At 29.3% G+C, this 26,858-nt stretch overlaps 1 long non-coding RNA gene and 1 other non-coding gene across 2 annotated transcripts; one reads left to right on the forward strand and one right to left on the reverse strand.

The window, feature by feature from the left end:
* Window positions 1-19,601: 19,601 nt before the first annotated feature.
* On the forward strand, window positions 19,602-22,259 carry LOC104646665 (uncharacterized). Its single transcript, XR_740825.4, has 2 exons — window positions 19,602-19,741; window positions 21,907-22,259. It is a non-coding gene; the product is annotated as an uncharacterized lncRNA (long non-coding RNA).
* Window positions 19,734-25,061, reverse strand: LOC101257554 (uncharacterized). Its single transcript, XR_740826.4, has 3 exons — window positions 24,924-25,061; window positions 21,655-21,719; window positions 19,734-20,016 (listed from the first exon to the last, which is right to left on the reverse strand). It is a non-coding gene; the product is annotated as an uncharacterized protein (transcript).
* Window positions 25,062-26,858: the final 1,797 nt, after the last annotated feature.

Consider the following 26,858-nt stretch of genomic DNA (forward strand, 5'->3'; position numbering starts at 1 on the left):
ACTTCGTCAACTCTATCCCACGGAATGTTAGCAAACAACTTAAATCCTCTAATGCATTGTCCAACATCATGGTCCACTGAAATGCATCTTATGTCACATTCTGACTATCTCCACTGTTTCTCAATGTTATCAATCCACGCCATAAACCAACAATCAAAGTACTGTAAGAAGTGACTGTCTGAGAGTATTTTGCCTTTTTTCGGAGATAATACATTATTGTATTAATATGCTGTTTAAAAAAACAATAAAAAAATAATACAGTTGATACCTCATACTTAAAGTGTACATTACAAATATATCCATATGTTTCATACACAATTCACACATAATTTATACAAAATAATAATCATATGTATATCACTGCAAATCAAAATCATAATAATTAAGTCAAAAAATGTCTTACCCCGTCCTCCCAAGGTCTGCTCGGTTGACTCATTATATGAAAAAAATTACTTTCTCCGATTTTGACAACGCCAAATTCCATTTGAGGATGAAATGTATTTTTAACCTTGGAATATGCTGCTTTCCTGCATATATTTAAATAATTACTATATTAATTTTTAAATTGTGAAATTAAATAAAATAATTTTGTTCATCTTAGTTTATACCTGCCACGCTTGCTTGACACATCTTTAAAAATCCATTTAGTGAACTCCTCAATCAGGTCATCTGAAACATCAAACCCATTGTGATTTTGGAATGGATGTTTGATTTGAAAGAATATAGGTACTCTATATGAACTGCTTTCTCCTTCTGACATTCTAATATAAAGAGAAGAATCGTATTTTCCTAGATCCTTATGTCTTGTTTGCATATTTGGAGTCGTGGTAGCATTAAGAATTGGATAAAGTGCGATTATTTGTGTCATATTAAAATTAGGATAATCGTCCAATGTTGATGGTTTTGATGTTGACGTTGTAGGTGCGTCAACGTTGAAACGACCATCAGTTTACTTTTGAGCTTCATGTACATAAAAAATAATAAATAGTTATATAAAAATAATTTCTTAAATTTACATATATGTGATAAAAATGAATATTTCGTACCAACTGTGTTTGACATTTGGACGTGTTGTCCAATTGAAATTGTAGGCATAACTGTTGGATCAGATTGTGCAGCATGTTGATTGGCGTTGTCCTAAAAATAATTTTCAGATAATATGAAATTTTTGCATATATTAATGTATTCTAAATTATTTGTAAGAAATAAATAATAGATTGCAAATAAAAAAAAACTAGCATATATATTTAATACATCATTAAAAATCATACGTAATTTTAAAAATACAAATTTCATACATGATTAATACAGAACATTTATATATAAATGATAAATATATATAACCATTGCATACAAATTAGATACAATATATATACATAATTCATATATATATATATATATATATATATATATATATATATATATATATATATATATGTATGTATGTATGTATGTATGTATGTATGTATGTATGTATGTATGTATGTATGTATGTATGATGTGTTGTTATATTTGTTCTTTAAATAGTGAAAAAGAGTGATAATAATATAAATAAACAACTAGTATAAAAACATCAATTTATATAGTTATCAAACAATATATCAGCCATGTGCTTGTCAACCTTATCGTTGTACAAAAAAAATTGTAAAAATAAAATAAATTATAAGGTAATTATATTAATTATTTAAAAATATGTTGGAACTTACAGTGATTTTGAGTTCTTTCAACTCTGCCTTAACCTGTTAATTAAAAAAATAAGTATTTGATATGTATAATGTAATTTTTTTAAAAATAATTTAATTTGAAATTTGTACTTGTACCTTTGCAATATCAACTTTCAATTCTTCAACTTTACGATCACTATCAACAGCACGATATTTCGATGATCTGTGATTTTCTGAATCATGGTGGCTGCTGGACTGATTTAAAATGGTTTCGTCCATGAGATTTAACTCTTCTTCAGAAAAAAATCATATTTCTGAATTTATGCTGCAGCAAATAAAAAAATTAGAATGTATATTGATTTATAATGAATCTAATAACATTCTATGAAAAATACCTGATTGCCATGTGTTCTGAAATTTTTTTCTTCAAATCGTCAAAAAAAATGACGTCATTAGGTGTTTTCTAGTTCAGGATTCTCGGTGTGCGATTTGAAACACGTATAACAATTGTGTTTTCAAATGGATGACAACATTCATAAAACCATATCTGCAATGCTATGTGGAACTGGCTGAATTTGAATGACGATGGATTTTTTTTAAAAATTTTTGACTGCATGCTTTGAGTGTTAAATTAAAACACTCATTTGCCCAAGGGGATGTGGCATACAGTCCAAACTCGACCAAATCAAAATACAATTTTGAAATTGTTGTTTTTGAAGGGTCTGATGCAGTCTATAAAGAAGAAATAAAGTACAAGATCTCGATTTTTAAACGGTCATCTTCTTTCCAAAAATTTTTCAATTTAAACTTGTAATAAAAATCTGACTTGGATACTTTATTAAAATCCCCAAAATTTTCAGCAATGAGTCTGTTTGGAACATATGGGTCAGATACAAAATCAGAAACATGTCCACATTTCAAACCGAGTATAGTAACAAACTCTTTTAACCCAAAATGTAACTCTTTACCATTTATATTTATGACAAACATGTCATCCCTAACATTTTCATTCCCAAGTATAAATATGTGGATCAACAATTGACATTGGATTTTAATGTTATGCAAATTATAAAAAAATCCAAAAGGTGTTTCATCTAGGAATTGTTGAAACTTATCTTCACCTAGAATGGTCAACTGATCCGCAAACACATTCATGTTAATACATTAAGACAAATGTGTTTGTGTCTTCTTCTCCTAAAAAAATGTTAAAATTAAATTAATACGTTTATCATACTATACTCATACACATAACATACAAACTTAATACATTAATCATACACAATTGATACATTATTACTATATTGATAATGTAATAAAACAAATATAGCATTTCATACAAATTCATACAGACTTAATACGTTATTTCAAATACAATTCATTTATCACTAAATGTACAAAATCAAACAATATTGCTACATTATTCATACATTGATAATGTAAGAGAAACAAATATGGAATTGCATACACATAGCATACCAATCTAATACATTGAATCATACACAATTCATACATGTTTCATATATTGATAATGTAAGAGAAACAAATATATAATTTCATACACATAGCATACACACTTAATACAATAAATCATACACAATTCATACATTGTTTATACATTTATAATGTAATAAAACAGATGTATAATTTCATACAAACTTACAACATTATTTCATACACAATTTATTCAACACTAAATATACAAAATCAAAACATAAAGTATTTAGTTTTATTATGAATATTAATAGTCAAAAATATCATACAAACTTAATACAAAAATTTCATACACTTCTATAATAAAAAAATATATTAATTATTTCATACACAAATAACACAACTAACACAACATAAAACATGTACTATACTATTCACAATTAAAATCAAAATTAAACAGATAACTGTAATTTACATTTTAAAAAAAAACTTTTACTAACCTTTAAAAAAATTTTGGGTTTATTTGTTTCTTCTAACGGTGAAGTATCGATTTCAGTGACTTTTGATTTTTTTTTATTTTGACTTTATCAACTCATCTACAAAATCAGAGTCGGAATTTGATGAGTATTGAATTTGTTTTCCTTTTCTCTTCTTTCTTCTTTCTTCTGCCTCTTTCTCAGATTCATCTACGGTTTGCTTTTCTTTTCCTTTTTTCTTCTTATCGATTTCCTTTGGCTGTTTATTTTTTTTTCCATTTTTTATTTTTTTGTTCTAGATTTCTCTTTTGCAGATGAAAATTGAGTTTGTGTTTGTGACAAAATGTTGAAAGATGGAGCATGAAATTCCTCAGATCTTGATTCTTCGTTCAACCTTCTACTTTTTCGCGGGGTTTCATTGCCTCTCTTTGATATTATACAATTTTTTTGAGTGCAAAATGGAAGATTTTTTGAAGAATAATGTTAGAAGTTATACAAATTTTAGAGTGAAATGTTGTAGATTTTTTTATCAAAACATCAAATTTTGGTGAAGATTAAGTGTTAGGCGTGCGAAAAGAAGATTTGGTGAGGATTTGGGGAAGAACAATATATTTGGGGAAGATAATTTTTTTTTATAAAATAACGTGTGACAGTTTTAAAAAAAACTGTTATTGTTTTAGATAGTGGTGGGTAGTTATTATGGAGTGATAAAATTCCTATTATTTTGTAATTTTTTTAAAAAAAAGTAACTATATAATGTTTACTTTAATTAACAATAGTTAAAGAATTTTGTTTAAAAAAGGTAACTTAAAAAAAATAATGTAATCAAATAGTTTGGTTTAAAAATGGTAACTTAAAAAATTAATTTAATTAAATAGATTGGTTTAAAAAAGATAACTGAATAATAAATGTAATTATTTAAATAAATTAATTATTATTTAAAAAATTAATAAGAATAATATATTTAAGAATATGCTATAAGTAGTTTATAATTAAAAAGTATGTTCATAACTTGATATTTATCATCTTAAATGTGCGTGTAGTGTTATTTTTATTATTAAAAAATATTAAAACTATTAAGAGTAAAATCTCCCCACAAACAAAATTTATAAATGACTATGTTGTTGATGTCATTGTGTTCTTGATATGAGAAAAAATGTCACTATCCAGGGGTATACCCTAGATGTTATATGGAGTACTTGACCCCCAAGGGGTCACATACAAGCCCTTAGCATATCATAACATAAGATAATATGAAAGTGCAAAAATTTTAAAACATTTTCCATACAATCAAAGACTTTTATATAGCAAAGTGCAAGTTTTATTGCATTTGTCTCAAATCATGTAAAACATGAAATCTTAGGAACCAAGCCCATATAATAGTCTAAAATATAAAGAAAGACATAAAAGGAAATGGTGGTTATATTCTTGATGCTATGAACCAAGTCTTCAACTCCTTGCTCCTACTAAGAACCTATCCTCGGAGATGAAACTCAAAATTGTTAAATCTTGTATTTGATGAGAATGTAGGCAAAAGTATGTGTTAGTACAAAAATACTAAATATGATAGTTAACATAACATCATAAGAGCATAACATAAGAGTTAGTCAACATAAGTCATATGTCATAATCATAAGAGATACTTCATGAAACATAAACTTTAAACATAAGAGATAATAACATAGTTATAGGCATAATCTCCGACATAGACATCGTATAGATATTAGTCAACTCTTAGTCTTTCATATCATAAGAGAACTACTTTTCAAGTAACTCCAAAACATACATGTGCAATGCATGAATAAGACTCCATAATTCCATCCACGCTAAGTATCACTTTTAGGTCATCATAATCATACTTACCATCTCTTATTCTCATAATTAACTTGTTTTTCCTAGACAAGGGAATCTTCATCTTTAGTCAAACATATCTAAGGAAGAAAACTATGAAAACTATTCAAAGTTAAGATATATATCATATAGGCAAATCTCATGTTAGAACATGCTTACAATACTTCCTTGAAGTAATCTAGTTCCATCATATACATTGTCACTTAGTTTAGGGACTTGTCCCTCATATTCATAATAGCCAAGAAAGAGTACCTTTTTACTAGTCCAAGGCAAGTCATTTTTTGATGAATGGTTACAATTTACTTATTCAAGGCTACCAAGGAAAAGTAATTTTACTCAATCCGAGCTAAACATACTTCATAGGTAGCTTCAAGTTAAACTTGTGCAATGCATGAATAAGACCTCGTAATTCTATCCATGCTAAGTACTATTTTAGGTTATCATACATCAATGATTTTTATTTATAATTCGAAACTACCAAAGAATAACACCCTATTAGGCTGGAACAAGCTACCAAGAAATAGTCACCATATTGGATTAGACCAATGCTACCTAGGAAAAACATACTATCCTGTAAGCCCAAGCTACACAAGAAAAGAGTATTATTCCACCATCCTAGCTACCAATGAAATGGTTTGGCCTAATCCAAGTTATGCTACCATGCAAGCATTCTATGATACTAGTGCAAGCTACCCTAAGGAGAATATGGTTTCTGAATCCTAGGCTATCATGAGGTCTTATACTTATGCTACCATGCAAACATTCTACGACGCTAATGCAAGCTACCCCTAGGAGAGTATGGTGATGAGACGGTCTTGTCTTACCAAGTCAAGCTATACATGAAGGGAGTTTTATGTCACAATCTTAAGCTAACGTAACTAAACATTGATTTATTTTAGGTGATTTCAACCTAGAATCATTCTATGTGAGAAAAACTTCCACACATATCATATTCATACTTAGGTGTGCGTGGAAATGTCCTTTTAACAACACAACTACATATCAAGATCATAGACACTTCACTCTCAAAGTGTTCTTAATCATATACGATTCAACATATTAGCTTTACTCTCAAAGCTCTAGGAATCAACATGTCTCACTACAATCCTTACTGTCAAAGCTTTAAATTCTTACTATCATCACAAAAAACCATCACATACATCAGTATAAAGTGATTTTAGTCATAAATCACATAAAGATTCAACTTTAAGCTTTACTAGTCATGATCCATCATATATATACTATAATCTAATTCAATTCATGAAAACATGCTTTTATTCTTAAACAATTATTACTCGTATCATCAATCTTAGAAGATCATCTCTAAGTCTTCAATTTTTCTCTTTTAAGGCACAAACCCACATTGTTCAATTTCATCAATTAACTAGGGTATTCCATGGACAATATGTATATTCATCATACTATCATGATTCAATACTAAAAAAAATCATAAACAAGTAATATCCACTCAATTGGACTAATACTCAACTTGACTCACAATATTGGAAGGTTCCCTAACTTGAATTGGAAATATCATATTCACAATTGTGGTATGTCTAACTAGGGGAATCTATGAATGGAAGAATTCATGGATGAATAAGATATCATACCTTGATTATAAATCCCTCACAAAGCTTGCAACAATGGAGGAATTTGACCTAGCTTGCTTCTCTTTTTTTTTTTTTTGAGATAAAGAATTCTTGAAGGGAATTGAGTCTCCTTGGTGAATTGAAATAATGATTTGGAAATCACTTAATTAAGGATAAAATAGTTTTATATAGGTGGTATAATTACTAATAAAATGTCACCACTTAATAATTAATTAATTCTAGAATGTCCCCTTAACCGCCTTACCCACCTTCACTACCTCACTCACGAGACTACGCCAACAGGTTATGGTAGACCCAAATGGCATGCTGGTTATCTGTGGGTGGAAGTCTGGGTGGGATCTTTTGGGGTCTTGACCCACGATCCCTCACCCACGGGGCATGGGTCTATCTACTGGTCGTGGTTCCCTTTCGTAGGTGGACTGTTTTGGAAACTTTTTGGGTGATTTCTAGGGTCCTCCTCAAGGACCCTTGGTTGGTTCTTGGGGAGTCGTACCTTGACGTTTTGATTCTAAATCCTTGAATATAAGTAAAGTAAGTGATGTCTACGACTCTAACCCTAACGTAAGGCTCTAGTTTAGCTTATTAGTTTTCGAGTGTTACAAAAGAGTGTTTAATTTATAGCGTTCTATTTTTCCTCCTAGAAAAGAATAAATCAAATATGAAAAAGAATCGTATATCCTTTTTAGAAAAAATTAAAGCATTTATGGTAATACTTTAATTTTCTTCAAGAAAAAAATTAAAACTTAAATAAGGTAAAAAAAATTAGGGCAAACCCTTTGACTAGATTTTCTTGACAAAACTTGATCATTCTTATTTACTGCACAATATCTTTGTTCTTCGTGGTCTTCATCATTACTGTTTGTCATGATTAAAAATAAAGTTCAAAATATATGAATTAAAATAGTTTTAAATTTTTTTATTTTTATTCTTAAAATTACAGGAACAAGAATGCTGTAAATATGGTTGAAACGTCTTCTCCATATGTAGTTGGATAAAACTCTTTATTATTGTTAAATTGATTGCAAATTGATTTGAAACTGTCTTGAATCTATCTTCAATTTCATTCAACTAGTAGATCATTGAATCATGTGCTTTGATACCACTGGTTGAGATTGAAATTAACTAAGATTATGCGGAATGTTGAAATTGTAAATCATAATGGTAATAAATTAGATGAAAAAAATAATACTAAAAACATAATATTATTATATGGTTTGTATGAAAACTAACAACAAAGAAGAAGAAAATTTTCAAGAATATACTACTTCAGACCTTAATTTACATTATATTATTCTAGTCTTTTTATTACAACATTAGCATTTTAATTAAAAATATGACGATTTATTATAAAATAAATAGCTACATGATTTAAGACTTATTTATTGATTAATGAGTTGATTATGAGAATCATATTTTACCTTTTATTTTAGAGAAAACTACATAAATTTCATTATTTTAGACCATAATTATTGGAAGCCCATAAATTTCTAATTTACTTTCTTTACCATTTTTTCAGTCGAATGCATGAATCAAAAGTGGTTAGATACGTGCATCTATCAAAATTTAAAGGAACAGATATGTTATTCAATTAATTCGAACTAAATGATGTAACTTAATTTCATTATTAAAGGAGTCAAATATGGGGATTTAACAAACAAACAAATTTGATGGATCAATTCATATCAACTGTTACAAATTTTTGAAAAAAAAACTAAATCACCCATATTAACATATCTGGTGTTATAAACTTCATCTTCTTCGTCGATTCATTTCGTTGAATTATGAATTTTCAAAGTATTTTTCAAGTGGTGAATATAACCATATTGTTAAGATATTCGACTTTATGGATCTCTAAAATCGCTTATGAAAATTATAGAATTGATAAAATACTATTGATGGAGAATGTAACATACAATGATCTAGTCTATCCTATTTCGACTCTAGGATTCAATGTAACGACTCTCTTAATCTTTTGTTGTCAATTTTACCTATTTTTTTTGAGTTTAACCCCTAGTAGTAGTGTTTATAAATAATTTATGACATGTACCAATGAGTGATATGATTTTTAAATTAAATAATGTATTATATTATTATTAATAATAAAGAAAAATAAGAGGACTCGAGAGAAATGTTTTTTTGATTCATAACTATAAAAACATGTTTTTACTTGATTAACTAAACTTTGATACATCTCCGACTCTACCATGTTATAGCAAGTGGTCACAAAATCTTGCACGTGCGTAAGACTTTTAATAAAAAATCAAGAGAAGTGTTCAAAACACTCCAAAATTTGACAATAAATTAGAAGTGTATTCCACTCATGTTGCAAAATTGGGGGTGTATTTAAGTTTAATTAGTCAAGTAAAGAAGTGCTTTTAAAGTTGTCAATAATTGTGGATGAAACTAATAATTTGCGTCGATTTTAGGGTTATAGACAATATTCTTAGCTAAACTATTTATATAAGTATCATATTTTTGCAAGTTTGATCTTTGAAATATTTGATATTCACTGAACTATTACTAACTATCGTCAATAGCTATTAGGATCATTAAACTATGTGATCTGATACCACTTGTTGAGTTCGAAAGTAATCAGGGGGTCATGTGATAGTTTACAATTGTAAATCAAGATGGTGGTAAATTAGATACCAAGTACTTATAGTAAAAACATAATAGGGAAAAGACATAGATTTCCCTTAAACATGTCAGATATACGCTTCAGCTATCATGACGACCTATTACACTCCTTTATAAGTTAAAAGTAAATTTAATACCACCCTCCGATTGCAACACCACTCTCATAAATAGCATTACGTCAGCGCCATATCATAAATTGCATTGTTATATATCTTTTTTACTTTCTTTTCTTTATTACTCGACTATTATTTTATTAATTATATTTTACACTACTTAATTCCTAATTAATTATTAAAATTCTCTAATCATTCTATCTTCTTCATTGCAAAATGGTAAAGAAAAACTTTTAGCAATGACCATCAAGAAAGTTGCCAGCAATTTTGAGTTGATTAGTGGAGTGGAAGAATTCTTCCATTCCAAAATATACCCATAAGAAGGTTGCTTCAGTTTCTTCCAATGATTGACCATAGAAACTAAGTTTTCACTGTTATTTTTCGTGGCTTGTAGTTGTAAATATTTTTCAGATTTTGACATACATCCTTTGTTATTTTTCCATGTTATTCCTGGAGATTTTTTTAAAAATTTTCTTCCCATTTTCAGTCAATAACTAAATACTCAAAAATATTTGTTGAAGCCCCACTGATTGAAACCTCTTAGTTTTTTTACTCCTTTTTGAAATAATTTATTTCTTGATTGTTTGTTGTAAATGTTTATTTTAAGCTTAATGAATTTTGAAGAAGATGAGGAGGGTGAGAGTAAACATGAGTGTTCGAGTGTAAGAAATATTTGATTTTTTTTACATTAATAATTATCTGACACGCATGATTTTTTTAATTATTATTATTTTACTATGTCAGCTTTGGGGAGGGGGAAGGGATAAAAAAATTCACTTTTAAATAGCAGCGATGTGTAATATGTCGTCATAATAGTTTAAGTAGAGTTGTCAATCTGGGCTAGCCCACCCCATCCGGGCTAACCCATACACGCTTTGACATTTTAGGGGTCAGGCCGGGCTAGCTCATTTTTGGTGTGGGCCAGAAAATGGTCGGCCCAGCCCACAAGTACATGGGCTACAGACTTGTCAAGCTAGCCCACTTTTTAAAAAATTATATTTTTTTTATAATTATTAAATTAAATTATAAATTATAATTTAAAAATATTATCATAAATATCGACAAAACAATATTACATTATGTTAGACCTCATTTGTTTTTGAATCTTTATAATTGAGATTTTCCTCGTGTATTTATTTATAAGAACTGGATCTTAATTATTCAGATTCAATTCATTAAGTTCGTTTGTTTTATTTTTTTATAAGCCTCTTAATGGGTCTGGATATATCTGAATGAATCAGATCCGTAACACACCCTTAACACTATTTAGACTAAAATATAATACTCTTATCTTAATTCAACTAAATCACAACAACTCATAAAAGTTGTTTTCTTATTTAATTAATATTTAATTACATGCTTGCCATTATAATTTTCTTTATTCATATCAACTTAATATACATCTTTTACTTTCATAAATTAATCAATATATTTGAATTGATAAGCAATCCATGATATAATATTTAGCACAGTTTCAAAAAATAAGAAAGTATTAGTTATTTGATCGATAACAATAATAAATTTCTATAATAAAATAAAATAAAATATTTTTCTAAACTATATATTTACTATTCTATATAAATTATTTTAAATTGCATTATATTAGATTCTCAAAGTATTTTGAGTGCAAAAAATAGTAATATTAATGATGTAACTTGATGTAGAGTTCTTAAAAGATAAATCATATTACCTTGTTACGGTAAAAAATGAACAAAATATTATTTTATATGAAAAAAAACTATTTTACTAACAAGGTTTTGATAATATTTTATTGATATAATGTTTAATTTCATATGTGCATTCATATATTGAAAACAAACTGTCCCAATAGTTTAATGTTTAGATTCAGAGACAATATTTTAATATTCCGATGGTTATTTAGATTTACACATCTAGATCTTAATGCACATCTTAATATATAAGCGCATATTCAAATTCAGACGTCTAATCTTAATGTAAACAAATGAGACCTTAATGTCAGTACTTGTTAATCAAATTCACAAATAAAATTATCTTTATAATATTTAGGGAAAATGCACAAGTACCCCTAAGACTATGACCGAAATCACAAAGACACACCTTACTAAGGTCGTATTAACCCCTTTGAACCTTTTTTTTTGGTAATTTTGTGTACCTCTTTGGCTTACGTGGCATTCAAATATCTCTGACGCGCCTCGATTGCGTGGAGTCACATAGAGTACCATATATGACAAAAGGTGTATAAAATTACAAAAAAAAAGTTCAGGGGGTAATATGACCTTAGTTTCGTTAAGGTGTGTCTCTGCGATTTTGGTTATAGTCTAGGGGGTACTTGTGCATTTTCCTTGATTTTTTATTAATTTTTTTCAACTAAAAGTATAAATATGTAAATAGAAATATTAAACTAATTGTTTTGATTTTGGAATCTCTTTATTTTTAAATTTTAATATTATATTATATTTTTAATTAATTTTTATTGGCCCACGGGCCTGCCTTACCGATATTTCGCAAGCCCCCAAATGAACATGCTTATTCAGGCCGGGCTAAAAAACCTTTTTCTTAAATGGGCTCCAAAAATCTTAGTCCAACCCTATTAAATCCCGGGTTAGGCCAAGCCAGTCCAACGGGCCTAGCCCATGTTGACGGCTCTAAGTTTAAGTAAGCATGTAACTAACTTTTCGGTAAACCTTCAGGGGTTTTTATGTCTTATTGTATGGTTTAAGCTATGGGCTTATATATGAAAAACTAATTTAAAAATATTCAAACTGCTGAGAGAAAAATCTATCCATAAACAAAACTTCTTTAAACGATTACATAATAAATGTCATTGTGTTCTTGATATGAGAAAAAATCTTAATTTATAGAGTTTCAAGATCTTCATCTAAGTAAAGAATAAATCAAATATGGAAAAGAATCATATTATTCCTTTAAGAAGTAATTAAATTATTCATGGCAATATTTTGATTTTCTTTTACAAAAAATTAAAACTCAAATAAGGTAAAACATTAGGTCAAAATTCTTACAAATCTATGCTTTTGACTGAATTTTCTTGATAAAACTTAATTCGTGTTCTTCACAGCATGATATCCTTGTTCTTCACATGGTATTCATCATTTTTACTTGATATGATTAAAAATAAAGTTAAATATAATGACTGAAAAATGATTTTGAATTATTTTATTTTATTCTTATGAATATAGAAAATATTGTTGAAACTTCTTCTCCACATGTATTTGGACAATAATCTTCATTATCATCGGACTTGTCAAAATGGGCTAGCTCAACCCAACCAAATTCAATCCTAACGGGCTAGAGAGTTAATTGGGTTAAGACGGGCTGACCCTTTAGGTCTTATAAAATAGTAGCTCAATTCAACCCTATGTGGGGCCACGAGTTAGGACAGATTGAACGTTCAAGCAAAAAATGAACAACATTGGTGTCTCAAAAAGAGTACCTAAAAGTATCAAATATTGATGTCTGATGAACACAACATCAATACATAAAGAAATTCAGTTATAAATTACACACTTTAGTGAATACTTACAAAAATACATGATAGCAAAGATATAATATTGTAAGATTCATCCGAGCAAAAAAATTACATGATCACTTTTTCCATAAAAAAGACAACAAAGGGGAAATGTAAAATTAGTGCATAAGAACAAAAGTAAATTGATTTTAGTTTAATAATGATCATAAGATGTAAAAGATCTACAAAGGAGTTAGACTTGATTTTATATTTTTTAAATATTATTGACAAAATCTTTACAAATAAAACTACATATATATATATATATACACACACACACACACACACACACACACACACACACACACATTCATAAACCATGAGCTGGTTTAAAGGCTCGTAGATTGGGACTCTAAGCCTAGCGGGTCAAATAAGGTCGGGCTAAAAAATCTCGTTCTTAAATGACACAAAAAGTTTAGGCTCAACCGCACTTAATTCAAGTGTTGAGTTGAGTTGACTTAAAGGGCGAAAATTCATTTTAACAACTTTAACTATCATTAAATTGATTGCAAATTTATTTTAAATCATCTCAAAATTTCGTACAACTATTAAATAATTAAAGCATGTGCTCTGATACCATTTGTTAGGTTCGAAAGTAATTATGATATCATGCAGAAGTTTACAAATAGAAATCAAGACGGTGATAAATTAGATGACAAAAACTTATATTAAATACATAATATTAAAATATGGTTTAGGCAATTAGCCTACATATGAAAAAATAATTGAAAAAATAAGAAAATACAAGAACATATTATTTTAGACCTTAATTTACATTATATTTTTCTAATATTTTATTTACAACATTAACATTAATTACAAATATGACAATTTATTATGAAATAAATAGCTACACAATTTATGACATATTTTATTGGTTAATGTTTCTTTAATTTTATTTACCTTTAAGATTTCCAATAAAAATTATATTTGGATATGTTTCTTTAATAAATATCTCATTTCTCTCTCTTGTCAACCTTTACACGGAAGGAATACCAACTAAATATCTTTCATCATATTTATCCTTGGTATTAACGCATTTTTGCACTCTTTTTCCCTTTTTTCATATCTCCTCTTTGAAAATATTCACAACAAATTGTTCTCATTCTTTTTTTTTCTTTTCAAAACTATTTCAAACAACATATCTACGAATGAAAAGTTCTCTCAATGTTATTATAAAAATATATAAAAAAAAAGGATAAAGGATAAGAAAGTTACAAGTGTTGTTTTGAAGAATATTTTGCGACAATAAATTTTATATTTGCCAGTAATAATGGTGTCCTTATTTGTTTAGGAATATGCATTGTTAACATGTAGATCTGCTAATATTATGGTGTATAAACATGGTACTAATTTTAAAATGAAAAAAATTGTAATGTATATGTAAGTTGTTGAGTTGCGTGTAACACCCCCTACGAACTAGTAAGACCTAGCTAAGACTTGACTAAATCTAGTAGGTTGAACTAGGGGCTTGACTAAATCTAGTAGGTTGAACTAGGGCCTCACATGTTAGTTTATAGTTGGAAACTTTTTTAAATTACTAAAAATGTCTATTGAAGTCAGTTTGGTGATTTTAGAGGTCAAACGTCCTGAAACGATTAAAACGTTCAAAAACTAGTCATTTGAACTAGTTAGTTGTAAGGGTCTTGTCGTTGAAGTTGTAAGTGTTGTTTGAGGGTGAAAACTTGTAGAAGTGACTCCTGCACGTGGATGCATGTTTAGGATCCAAACGTCCAGGTACGACCCCCCCCCCTCACCCCAAGAACAACCCTTTGGCCAAAAACTGTAAAAATAAAAACAGCATAGCCTATTAGGGCTATTGACAGACCGTCAATGAAACCATGAGGTGTGGATTGGATTCGTAAGTTGAGACTTAATATCCTCACCAAAGCCTTACACCCCTCTCTGACCCAATCAGTGCCATGTAGTATGGGGCGTGAACCCACATACGGTCCGTAGGTGGGTGGTCGTAGGTGCTGCAAAGTTTTAGAATTTTTAATTAAGTGAGTGTCAATTTAAAATGGTCATATCTCATAGCTAAAAACGAATTAGGTGATCCTTACCTATCCATTAAAGATACTTGAGTCCTCTTTCCAACTCCACCGAGCTTGCTTAATTCCAATTTCAGAGTACAATAAGTTATGCTCGAAATAGTGCAGCAATTCCAAAATTAATGAGGCCAAACTACTGACAGTAACACCACCTACAGACTGTAGATGGCTACCCTTAAGTGCTACCAAATTTGGTAAGTTGAATTCTAAGTTGGGGGTTTGGGAATTAAGTTAACTAGTCAGTTAAAGGCTTAGGGAGTCGGTTAAGTGTTCAAATGAACTCTTGTAAATAGTTAATTAGACCCTAAAACAAATCCATTAATTCACCACTCAAGACACCAAATCATAACTAACTTTACCCCCAAAGTTTCTCACAAACTCTTCTCTCAAAAACCAACATTGAAGACCTAAAGAAGGTCAAGTAAAGATTGAACATGGAGGGTTTTTTAAATGGTTTTCATGAAGTTCTAGGTCTAAGGTATGAGAGCTTTTTATTCTTGGTTAGCTATCACCAAGAAGCCCTCTCAACTATGTCTTCAACTTCCCCAAATTCTAGATTTTCATCCTAAGCATGAGTCACCTTCTAAAAATGTTTCAATTGATAAATTATGATTGCTTATGATTAGATATGTTCAATTATGGGTGAATTCATGGTTTATTGATAGTTTTTGGAGAAAACCCCAATGACCCATGATCTTCCATTTCTTTCTCAATTGTAAGCCCTTGTGTGGATTAATTGATGGATATAGATTGATAATATAGAATCTCTACCTTGATTAGGTGATTTACTATGAAGTTACTCTATCTCATGATCTATTCCTAAAGGTTAGGGTTAGGGTTATGTCTTGATGGATGACCTTATAACTAGATCACCTAGACGTGCATTGATTATAAGTGAAGCTAATGACATGAATTGACTTGATTATGATCATATTAGTTATGTTGTTGATGTATGATGTTCTATAACGTAAATTTGCTAAATTAAGGATGATATACATGATCTTGAGTCTTAGCCTTGAAGGGCAATCTATGAAGGTATGATATGTTAAACTTGCTATATATTACTTTTGATGCATATTGAATTATATGTGGTTTTAATGTGGAAGGCCCCTAACCACATAACCCCTTATATGAATGTATGATTCTATACATGCCATGAATGACCTGCTTGAATGATGAATGTATCCATGTCTAATGTAATGAATTAGATATATTGATCTACCTTGTTTAAGATCCTTAAATGCAATATATGCATATTGTTCATGAGTTTGAGATATGATGTACATGTTGTGATCTCTTTTGAAGGAAAGTGCCTATGATGATAATGTTGTTGTTGTTGTGCCATTGTGAGGATAATTATGCGCACACACACTCCATGCATAAATATGAATATGATGTGTTTATGGTGTCAATATAAAGGCTAGTTCTCATACACACTTTTACATACTATTATGCATGAAATGTACATGACCATGAAGATATATCTATGATATGAACATGAATGTTGTGAGATTATTATGAATGTGTTGTTATGTTGAGTTGGAGGTAATTCTCATGAACAATGTATGACTATTATATGAAAGATAAAATTTCACATGAAGTTGTATCTATGAGGAAAGGTCATTCTCATCTTCAAACCCTTGAGCAGAATGATGTATGTGGGATTAAGTCCCTAAGGTATTCTTCATGAACAAATACTTAAGTAAAGATTAAAGATTACCTAAAAAGGGGAATTGTGCTTAACACTGGATGGATATGAAAATGAGAGGGGTTCTTCACAAATGAAGGGAGGTTTCCCCAATGTTTCTCATGAGATGGAAACCCCCATATTATTAAGTATAAGGTTTCTATTAGCAATCTTCTTATCACATAAGTATGCGCCCACATAGGTTGTAGTTAGTGGATCCACTTAGATGATACCATGAATGCATGTCCTACCTTGACAAGTCGAACACTCTCTTTTTGGTGTGGAAGGTAAACACAAGATTTCATGTAACTCACATGGTCTATGTCGGTTATGGCAAAGTTCTCCAAATGCTTAAAATATGATGAAGATAAGAACATGAATTCTAAATAGGGCTTCTTGAGGGATACTACATTAGTGTAGGTGAGGGCATGGACTTTACCTATGCACTGCACAAGTGGGTATTAAGAGAGGTTTGAGTTCTTCATGCATGGTTACTAATAATAAATGATGTTATGGTTTTTTTTTACTTATTATGATGACTAATACAGTATGTGACCATGCTTATGATTATTGATGGATTGCTAGTATATATGGGGGTATGCAACTTCATATGTACATTGTGAACTTAAAAGGGGATCATGGGTGGTGTCTTTATGATATGATGTTAATTGAACTCATGGTTCCATTCTATTATGATGATTTATAAATTGTTGTATGTTCTCTTTCAGTTATTACCATGATTGACTTTCCTTACAATTCAAGTAGTATATGTATGATCATATCTTTATTGGTGACTATTGATTATATTGAGGTCTAAATATGAAGTGCATGACTAAGGTAGTTTTAAAGGAGTGCTTAGTAGGGTTGGTATTATGGGATGCCAACAACACATTGCACAAGTATTTGCTTGAGGTTACTAAGATAATGTATGTACTATTAAATGATTATTAATGTGATATTGACTTATGTTGCACATTATAAATGCATGATAGTTACCATATATTGAGTGTCTCTTAAGGGTTGTTGATGTAATGTCTATTTATTGATGAGATAATCTTGGTGTTTGTATTGTATTACTTTATGATTGGAGGCTATATATTGTTGAGATTGGGATGTATGTTATCTTGATATTAGAGACTATGCTTGTTATTGTAAGGATATCTCTTATGTAATAATGAAATGTGTGTTATCTTGATATTAGAGACTATGCTTGTTATTGTAAGGATATCTCTTATGTAATAATGAAATATATGTGAGTTGCCTTCTTGATTGCATTCTCCAACTATTCCCAAAATGATGTTCAAAATAGAATATGACATGATTTCAAATGAAATGTTCCTTTTAAAGCATGTTTTAAGTGTTTCATGCATGACTTCCATACTTAGTACGTTTTCGTGCTAACCTTTTTTTTCTATATTTTCTACAAAGTGTAAGGTTTGGAGAGGTGATGTTCTATACTTGGAAGATAGGTTTCTAAGGAGATTGGAGATGAGGACTTGGGGAGTCCTCATAGTTTCGAGGATGAACATACCTTGTTCACCTATGTCTTTACTTTATTTTTTAGACTTTGTAACAATCATGTCCCTAAGTATTGTATTCAAGAATTGTACTCTAAGTAATGAGATGATTTGAGACATAGGGTCATAGATACTCTATCATTTTTATAAGAGACTTCGATTGTAAAAGAAAAGTTTTAATTTTTCGCATTTTATGCAATAATGTATGTGAAGGGATAGTATGAGACCCCTTCGAGGTCAAGTACGATGTATTACGTCTGGGGGCTAGCCCGGATCGTGACATCGTGGATCGCTCATGTGGACCGACTCGATCCAAAATTATATTTTTAAAGAAAAAGATAACTACAAATTTAAAAGGGGTGAAAATAGATACGAAGTAATTGTTCAAACGTAAAAATAATTTTTTTATATGATTTATTTCACGTTTCTCTCAAAGGATAGAGATAGAAAAAAGAAGAAAGAACAAAGAACAAAGAACAAAAGAGTGAAAACAAGACAAATAAATTATTTCTTCACAATAAAATCAACAAACAAATTGACATTCACTTTGTGAAACATAATATTTATTTATTAGTGATTCGAAAGTAAATATGGATCAATTCATTTTGGTAACAAAAGCAAGGACATCCAGTGCAGGCATAAGGTACATGAAAAATTTTATGATGGTAGAGGTCCAACCAACCAAAGTTGGGTGAGGCTCCACCCATTTTTTGACACATGGATTGTGGGACCTTTCTCAATATAAAAGTTGAAAAAACATAAAAAAGTAAATTGTGGGGTTGACAGTATTAAATATGCACTTATATTTAAGAGAGAGAAGATGAAAAAGGTTCTTGGATTTATTTTCTCTTTTACAAAGGAGCTGAAATAAAATTAAAAGTAAGCAATAAATATGCACTTATATCTAAGAGAGAAAAGATGAAAAACGTTCTTGTATTTACTTTCTCTTCTAGAAAGGAGCTGACAAAACATTAAAAGTAAATAGGGGCCTACAATATTAAATGTTAACTTAAATATTCACTTATATCTAAGAAAGAGAAGATGAAGGGTTTCTTTTGACTTCTTCAAAAGGGCTGAAAAATAAAATAAAAAAGGTGAACAAGTTTCTTTTCTCTTCTTCAAAGGACAAAAAAATATGAAAAATTATCTACATTCGAAGGAGAAAAAAATCAGAAGTATCTACATATGTTTTCCAGGTACGAATTTTTCTTCATATTTCTTGAACTCTTTAATAGATCTATATGGATCTTCTTGCTTGCATGTTACTTATAATTCAAAATACAAAAAAAATATTTGTTGTATTGATTTTTATGCTTCAAATATCAAAAATTAAGATCTGCACCAAAGATCAAATTGAATTTTCTTCAAATATCTCTTTGTTTGATTGTTGACTCTGCATGCAAGCTCCAAATTGTGAATTCAGATTTTGAGTCAAAAATTGATTGAAAATGCTTGATGAATCTTCATGTAACTGCATATTTGATATAGAAAAAAAAACATATCAAGATTAGTATATGTATGAATACAATAATAAACAATGAAAAAATTATTTAACTAATTAAAGAGAGAACAAACTTCAAAACTTAATCTCTTAGATTCATGTTGTATTTGTTGCATTGAGACTGATTGCATGTCAAAATTTACTGTTTTTTCATGTTTTTGTCCTGTTTTGCTTTTGAATGTCACCTGTGATGTCTTTTTATTTTTTTTCTCACCTTTTGGCTTCATTCTTGAATATCCATTTCCCTTTTCTTTTTTCTTAATTGGATCCACAATTCGATCCTTGGCCCCAATTAAAGGATCAACAAATGAATCAAATTTGTGTCTGTTTTGTCACAATTTTCACCATACAATTCACTTTGATGCTTAGTAATCTCAACTCTTGCTTGGTATAAATACCTTCTAGCAATTTCTTCCGAATCTATATCATTTTCAGATAAAGTCATGACAGTAAATGATTTTTTCATTAACTCGTTCAAACAAACTTCCATAGAAGATTTTGTTGTTCCCTTCTTTTTGGAGTACTCCGCAAATTCTTTCTCATGTTTAACATTCTTAGACCATCTTTTCAAAATGTATTTCTCCGGAATAGAAGTAAAATTCAATTCAAAGAACAAAATAACCACTTGTTTTATTGTATAAAAATGCACATCCAAAGAAAGTATTTTTCCAGTGGTTATTCACACCAACAAATGGAGCACAAATCATGTCATATCTATTTGTACGATAAGTAGTGTAAAAAATCATCACATCTCCAAACACTCGTAGTGCAATTTAGATATACTATCTCTCCAAAAGAAATTACACAATCTGCCATCTTCGTCAACTTGAAAAAAATAAAAAAAGTTTGAATCCTTTGATTGTAAATGCATAAAATGATTTATCATGGTTTGAGCATCTCCACCACTTATCATATTCCTTTTATGTGCTTGTATAAAGTTACGAGCATCTTGTTCAATAAATCCCGCATTTTCAATTCCACCAGCTTCGTTATGAAGGTATCTAACCACTTTTTTTGTTCGAATACCGACATCCACCATAGAACCAAGAATACTTTTAGTAGCACTTTTAAGCTTACGACCCGATTGTATGAAACATTTCAAATTATCTTCTATCATTGGATGACTATGCACATCATTGAATTCACATACTTCCCACATTCCATTTGAAATTTTGAATTTTATACGAGCCATGCAACCACATCTATATTCTAATCTCTGTCGTTTCCTTTCTTGAAAAAGGGAAAGATTATCAGATTTTCCTTTACAAGCACAAAGAAATAACCGTCTAGTTACTTCTTTATTTATGTTGTAAGTCTTTGCACTTTTTCGAACACCGAAACCTTTGGCTAGAGCACATGAATTATATGCATTGTAAGATTCTTCTTCAGAATTAAATTTCATACAAATCTCAAAAGCAAAGTTCTTGTTAATGCTATAAACATTATTTGCTTTTGTAGAATATTCGTTGTCGTTAATATTGGATCTACAATAATAATTTTATTTTTTGAGTATCAAAACATAAGAAATAGATAAAAATATAAAAATTTACTTAATAGAGAACCTTCACACTCGAATTAAGAAAATATCATATAAATAAAGTGTATTACCTTCTTGAAGAGAAGACCCTTTATCAATATGTATGTCCTCCATTTTTTAAAATTTAAAGCAAAATCTGCACAAGAAACAAATTATATTATTAAGAAATTATATTTTTCAAATATTACCTTAGCACATAAAATTATTAAAACATGTCTTTTATTTTACTATACATTTCAAATTTAATTTAATATTATGTGATCACCATTAAATTTGAATGTAATTTTTTTTGAAATTACTAATACTAATATTTTATATGGCAGGAACTTTCTATCAAGCATGAAGATCATTTATGATAACAATGAATGATGCACAAAAGTTTACATAGATAATCGTGTCACACAATCTTGAGCATTTTGAAAAAGATAATGCAACATTCTATTTTCAAGATATGTATAAAATTTATTTATCTATATGTAAAATGAGGATTATCAATAAACAACTTTTTATTTTATTTAAAGTTTTAGTAAAAAAATGTAATATCATTGGACAAATAAAAGAATATTGAGAGCAAAAATAGTAAAAGAAATGGTTCATAGATATGTATATTTTGTAACCTTACTTGAACAAAATTTAAACGAGAATAAAAGATCATAGATGGTGTAATTTTATTTTAGAGCAACAATGTCGTATTTTTATCTTAGGGCTTTTACTTATTTGTAGGCAAAGATCATAATTTAAGGAGGGAAAATAGTACTTTCTTTCCCTCCATTTTTATTGTACTATATAAATGTTTATTTTTATTATTTTTATTTTGTTTCGTTTGACTTTATTTGCAAAGTACACATATTGACCCACAATCCATGTGTCAAAAAATGGGTGGAGCCTCATTCAACTTTGGTTGGTTGGACCTCTACTACCATAAAATTTTTCTAAGGTACACAATTAATTGATTTTACTTCTCTAACATAGGTATCAGAGTCATTTTCATGTCATGAGGCTACCCTCTAAACGTAACACGAGACGTAGGATCACAAGTGCGCCTAAGTTGACCCTAAGTCTGGCGAATCATAAGCATACTGAAAAATAACTAAAAAAGCGGAAGCATAACTAATAATTGAGTCAAAACTATGCACTCTAAAAGAAAATAAACCTGAACATTTCATGGGAATTCAACCCCAAATAATTGAATACAAACACTATATCTAAAAGCTTTTACTACTGATGATCCGCTAGGACAAGTCCCCGACTAACTCTAAAATAATACTAAAAATAGTGAAAGTAACTAAATAAACCAAGCATAATGAAATGTCCTCAAACTATGAGGATTCACCACTAAATCTATTGAATTTAAGTTGATAGTCGAACTAAGCGTGATCTAGATGCTGAGTGCCTGAGCCTACATCATGAGAAAATGCATGGAAAGTATGTGTTAGTACTTGAAATATACTAAGTATACATGATATAGATACTAAGCTGGACAGTGATATAATTGAGCAATATAATAATGAATATGAAAATACTCTACGGAAGTTTAACTGAAATCTAAGCTAAATGCAATGACTAAGTACTAATCATGTAACTATTATGCGAAACTGAATGTTTAAGTGAATGCTAATTATAACATGGTCAATGCAATAAGAGTATGACTGTGGAAGTTACTATTAACCAATATAAACCACGTGAGCTAAAATGTGGAGTTCGATGTATATGCCTCATTAAGAGACCTAATATACCTTTTCAGGGGTATAAATGCATGACTTGACGTGATCACTAACAATGATGCCTAACAGAGGGGACTTATGAACCTACATTTGCACGTAATTCTATAACTGTAAGGGTATGTTGAATCGTAGTCCAACTTTGTGCTAAGACTACTCTCAATTTAATGAAAAGCTAAAATGCACTGAAATACAAAATAATTTAAAATCTGACATGCTATCTAGAAATGCACACAATTATACTTAAAGTAATGACATTTAATTTCTAAAGCATGATTTTCTGATTGATCTGCCTAGAAAGTATAATTCATGAGTTGATAATTGATACAAACTAGGGTTCTAAATTCTATATATGCAAATTGCATTAATTATCAAGAATCATGTTATTTAAATTATGGGAATTATAGCAATTAAAATCACAATAAATCTTTAAAATCTGGTAACCCTAAGTCTGAACAGTTTATGAGAAATTGATGAACTGGCTGAATTCTAGGGACCTAATGGGTGAAAGGAACTCACTAGTGAAATTCCACATACATAGTGACGAATCTTCGAAGAACACTCCTGCTTGGTCTTGGGAGAAACAATCAACTTTTCCCCCTTTTTTTTCGCTCTAAGTTGGGTGTTTTTTTTGAAGAATGAGAATTTTGACTATTATCTGACTAGATTATTAGGCTTGCACTGAGTAAAACGACATAGTTTAGACATCAAACAACTTAGTTTAAGTGCCAATGCATAGAAAAAATCAAAGTGACCCTGACATAAATGTTGTCGAAGTGACTTCAAGACAAGCTTCACGAGTCGTCATGATGACCAAGGCCCGTCTAGCCAATCGTGAAGATGTCTTGTCCAATAGGGCTTCACTAAAATGAGTATAACTACTTACAATGTACTTAGATTTTAACAAACTCGGTAACATTGGAAAGAAGGTTTAGAGATCTTTAATTTGAAAGGTCATGGGTCACATGAAAATTTACATAATAATGTAGAAATCACAACAACAAAATTGTGATACAATATCAGCAATGAATCAATGTCTTTCAAACTGTTCTCAACATATCACACTCCAATAATTAGTCATATTGCTTTTTTATCACCCCTTTTTCATTGTTTGAATTATTCAATATGGAAAACTCAACCCATCACCAAGTCTCATTACTCTCAAACACATACTACAAGGAAATACAAGATTCTATACACTTAACAACGACTTAAAAATCTACTTGCCTCAATCAATTGAATAGGACTTGAATCTTCCCCCTTCATAAAACTTTAAATTGCTTTTAATCTATCAAATATATAGTCCTCGTAAGAATACGAATCTAATGACACTCATATTACTATATGTAGTATCGGTTTGAAAAATTAGATCAAAAAATCATCCCGAGCCATCAAATTTTAATCTTAAATTTTCTTTTAGATTACGTTCACCAATAGTAAAACAAATTCGTATGCAAAATTTCAGCTAAAACAGATCGTTATTCGACCTCTAAATCAAGATTTTGTTCAAATAACTTTAGGGTTATATTTTCTTATTTAGCCCAAAGTTTACACGTTTACATCCTAAAAATCTATTGATACTCACATAAAAGTTTTATGAAATTGATAAGAATCATTACCTTAAGCTTTGGGATGAAAATCCAATTTTTATCTTCCGTTTTCCTATTCTTTTCTTCCTTACTCTTCTTTTCTTCTACATCGTATTTTGTCCTCTATTCGTTCATGTTGATTTCCCCCTCTGTAGTTGACTTTCAACAAATAGGCCTTTGCCCTTATTTTATTTATTTATTTATTTATTTATTATTATTAGTAGTAGTATTATTGTTCCTTTTTCTTTATGGGAAAAAAGTCTGATATACCCCTCAACTTTGTCATTTAGAGTTGATATATCTCTTGTTATGAAAGTGACTAATATATACCTCTACACATATACCCTTTTCTTCTAACGGAAATGAAAAAAAAAATTAATTTAAATTTTTATTTTTTTTTCTAAAAAATATAATCCCATATGAAGTAAATTTAATCCTCGTCAAACATATTATTTTTTTGACTTTTTTTTGTTTCAATGAATAATTTATAATTATTATTTTGATAATCAAATTTATTTATGTTTCACTAATATTCTTGTAAAACTTATTATAGATGACCAAATTTTTTTCTTCGAATATGAAATTAAATTACAATACACACAAAAAAAATAGTTTAATTTTTTATTCTTTAAACTAAGAAATAAAAGAGAGAAAAAATAAGAATAAGAAATTCAAATAATTATAATAAAAGAAGTCAAAAAATAATTTATGTACGAAAAAAATTAAAATATACATTGAACTTTGATAGAAGAATCATATATACCCCTAAATAATTTTTTTTTTTAAAAAATAGAAGTAATAAATATAAATTTAAAACTAATTTTTTAACTACCGTTAAATGAAGGGTATATGTGAGCCATTTTGTAACGGCAGGAATATATGTGAGCCGTTTGTATAACGGTAAGGGCATATATGTGCCACTTTTATAACGAGGGGTATATCAGCTCCAAATCACAAAGTTGAGGGATATATCAGACCCTTTTCCCTTCCTTTATTATTAACAATAGTTACTCCAATTACATACTTATTTTCACAAATCATAAATTATTTATAAAAACAATTAAAACTCAAAAAAAATAGGAGAAAATCATAAAAAATTACAAAGAGGGTGGTTACAATTTTTTACGTTAAAGAAAAAATTAAAACAGTCAAGAGAAAAATCTCATCATAAAGAAAACTTTCTAAACAGTCAAATTGGCTATTGTGATCTTGATATGAGAAGAGAGATTTTAATTTATAGAGTTCCAAAAATTTTCTTTTAAAGACAGAAAAACCAAATGTGAAAGAGAATCATATTTTTCTTCCGGAAAATTAAAGCACTTATTGTAAAACTTTGATTTTCTTTTAAGAAAAAATTAAAATTAAAATAAGATAAGAAAATCAAGGCAAAACTTTAACATGTTGCGAGAACGGAGAGTATTTTAGTTCACTTAGTCCAATAAATAGGTATTTCTAAGCTGTCAATAGTTTGGGAATGAAACTAATAATATTTGTCGAGTTTAGGGGTGTGTCCTTAGTTGTGCGAACTCTTCACTTTTGATGACGCACCCGGTGTCGGGTTCACCAAAAATACACTATTTTTGGCCAATCTGATATGCATCCATTGACATTTTTGAAGAATCCGAGCTACATAAATATTTACAATACTTGTTAGCTAAATTTTCATACAAGTATCATGTTTTGCAAGTTATCTTCCATCAACACTGATATTGGACAACTCTATCTACTTAACTTAGTTTGTCTTTATTGATGTTTGAATCTTGATTTTTTCATAGTGTAAGTTCATTGCCTAATATTATATAGGGTCAGATGTAAATAATATAATTTCGATAAAATTCAATAGCTAAGAATTCAAAAATCATAAACTTTAAATCTCAAATCCGTCTAAACCACTTTGAAGTGCCAAACCAATTCTATGTACACAAATGTCCTTTAGATACCTTTTTTTTAAGTCATATTTGAAAT

This window comes from Solanum lycopersicum, chromosome 4, assembly GCF_036512215.1.
Source record: "Solanum lycopersicum chromosome 4, SLM_r2.1".
In the NCBI taxonomy this organism is placed as follows: Eukaryota; Viridiplantae; Streptophyta; class Magnoliopsida; order Solanales; family Solanaceae; genus Solanum; species Solanum lycopersicum.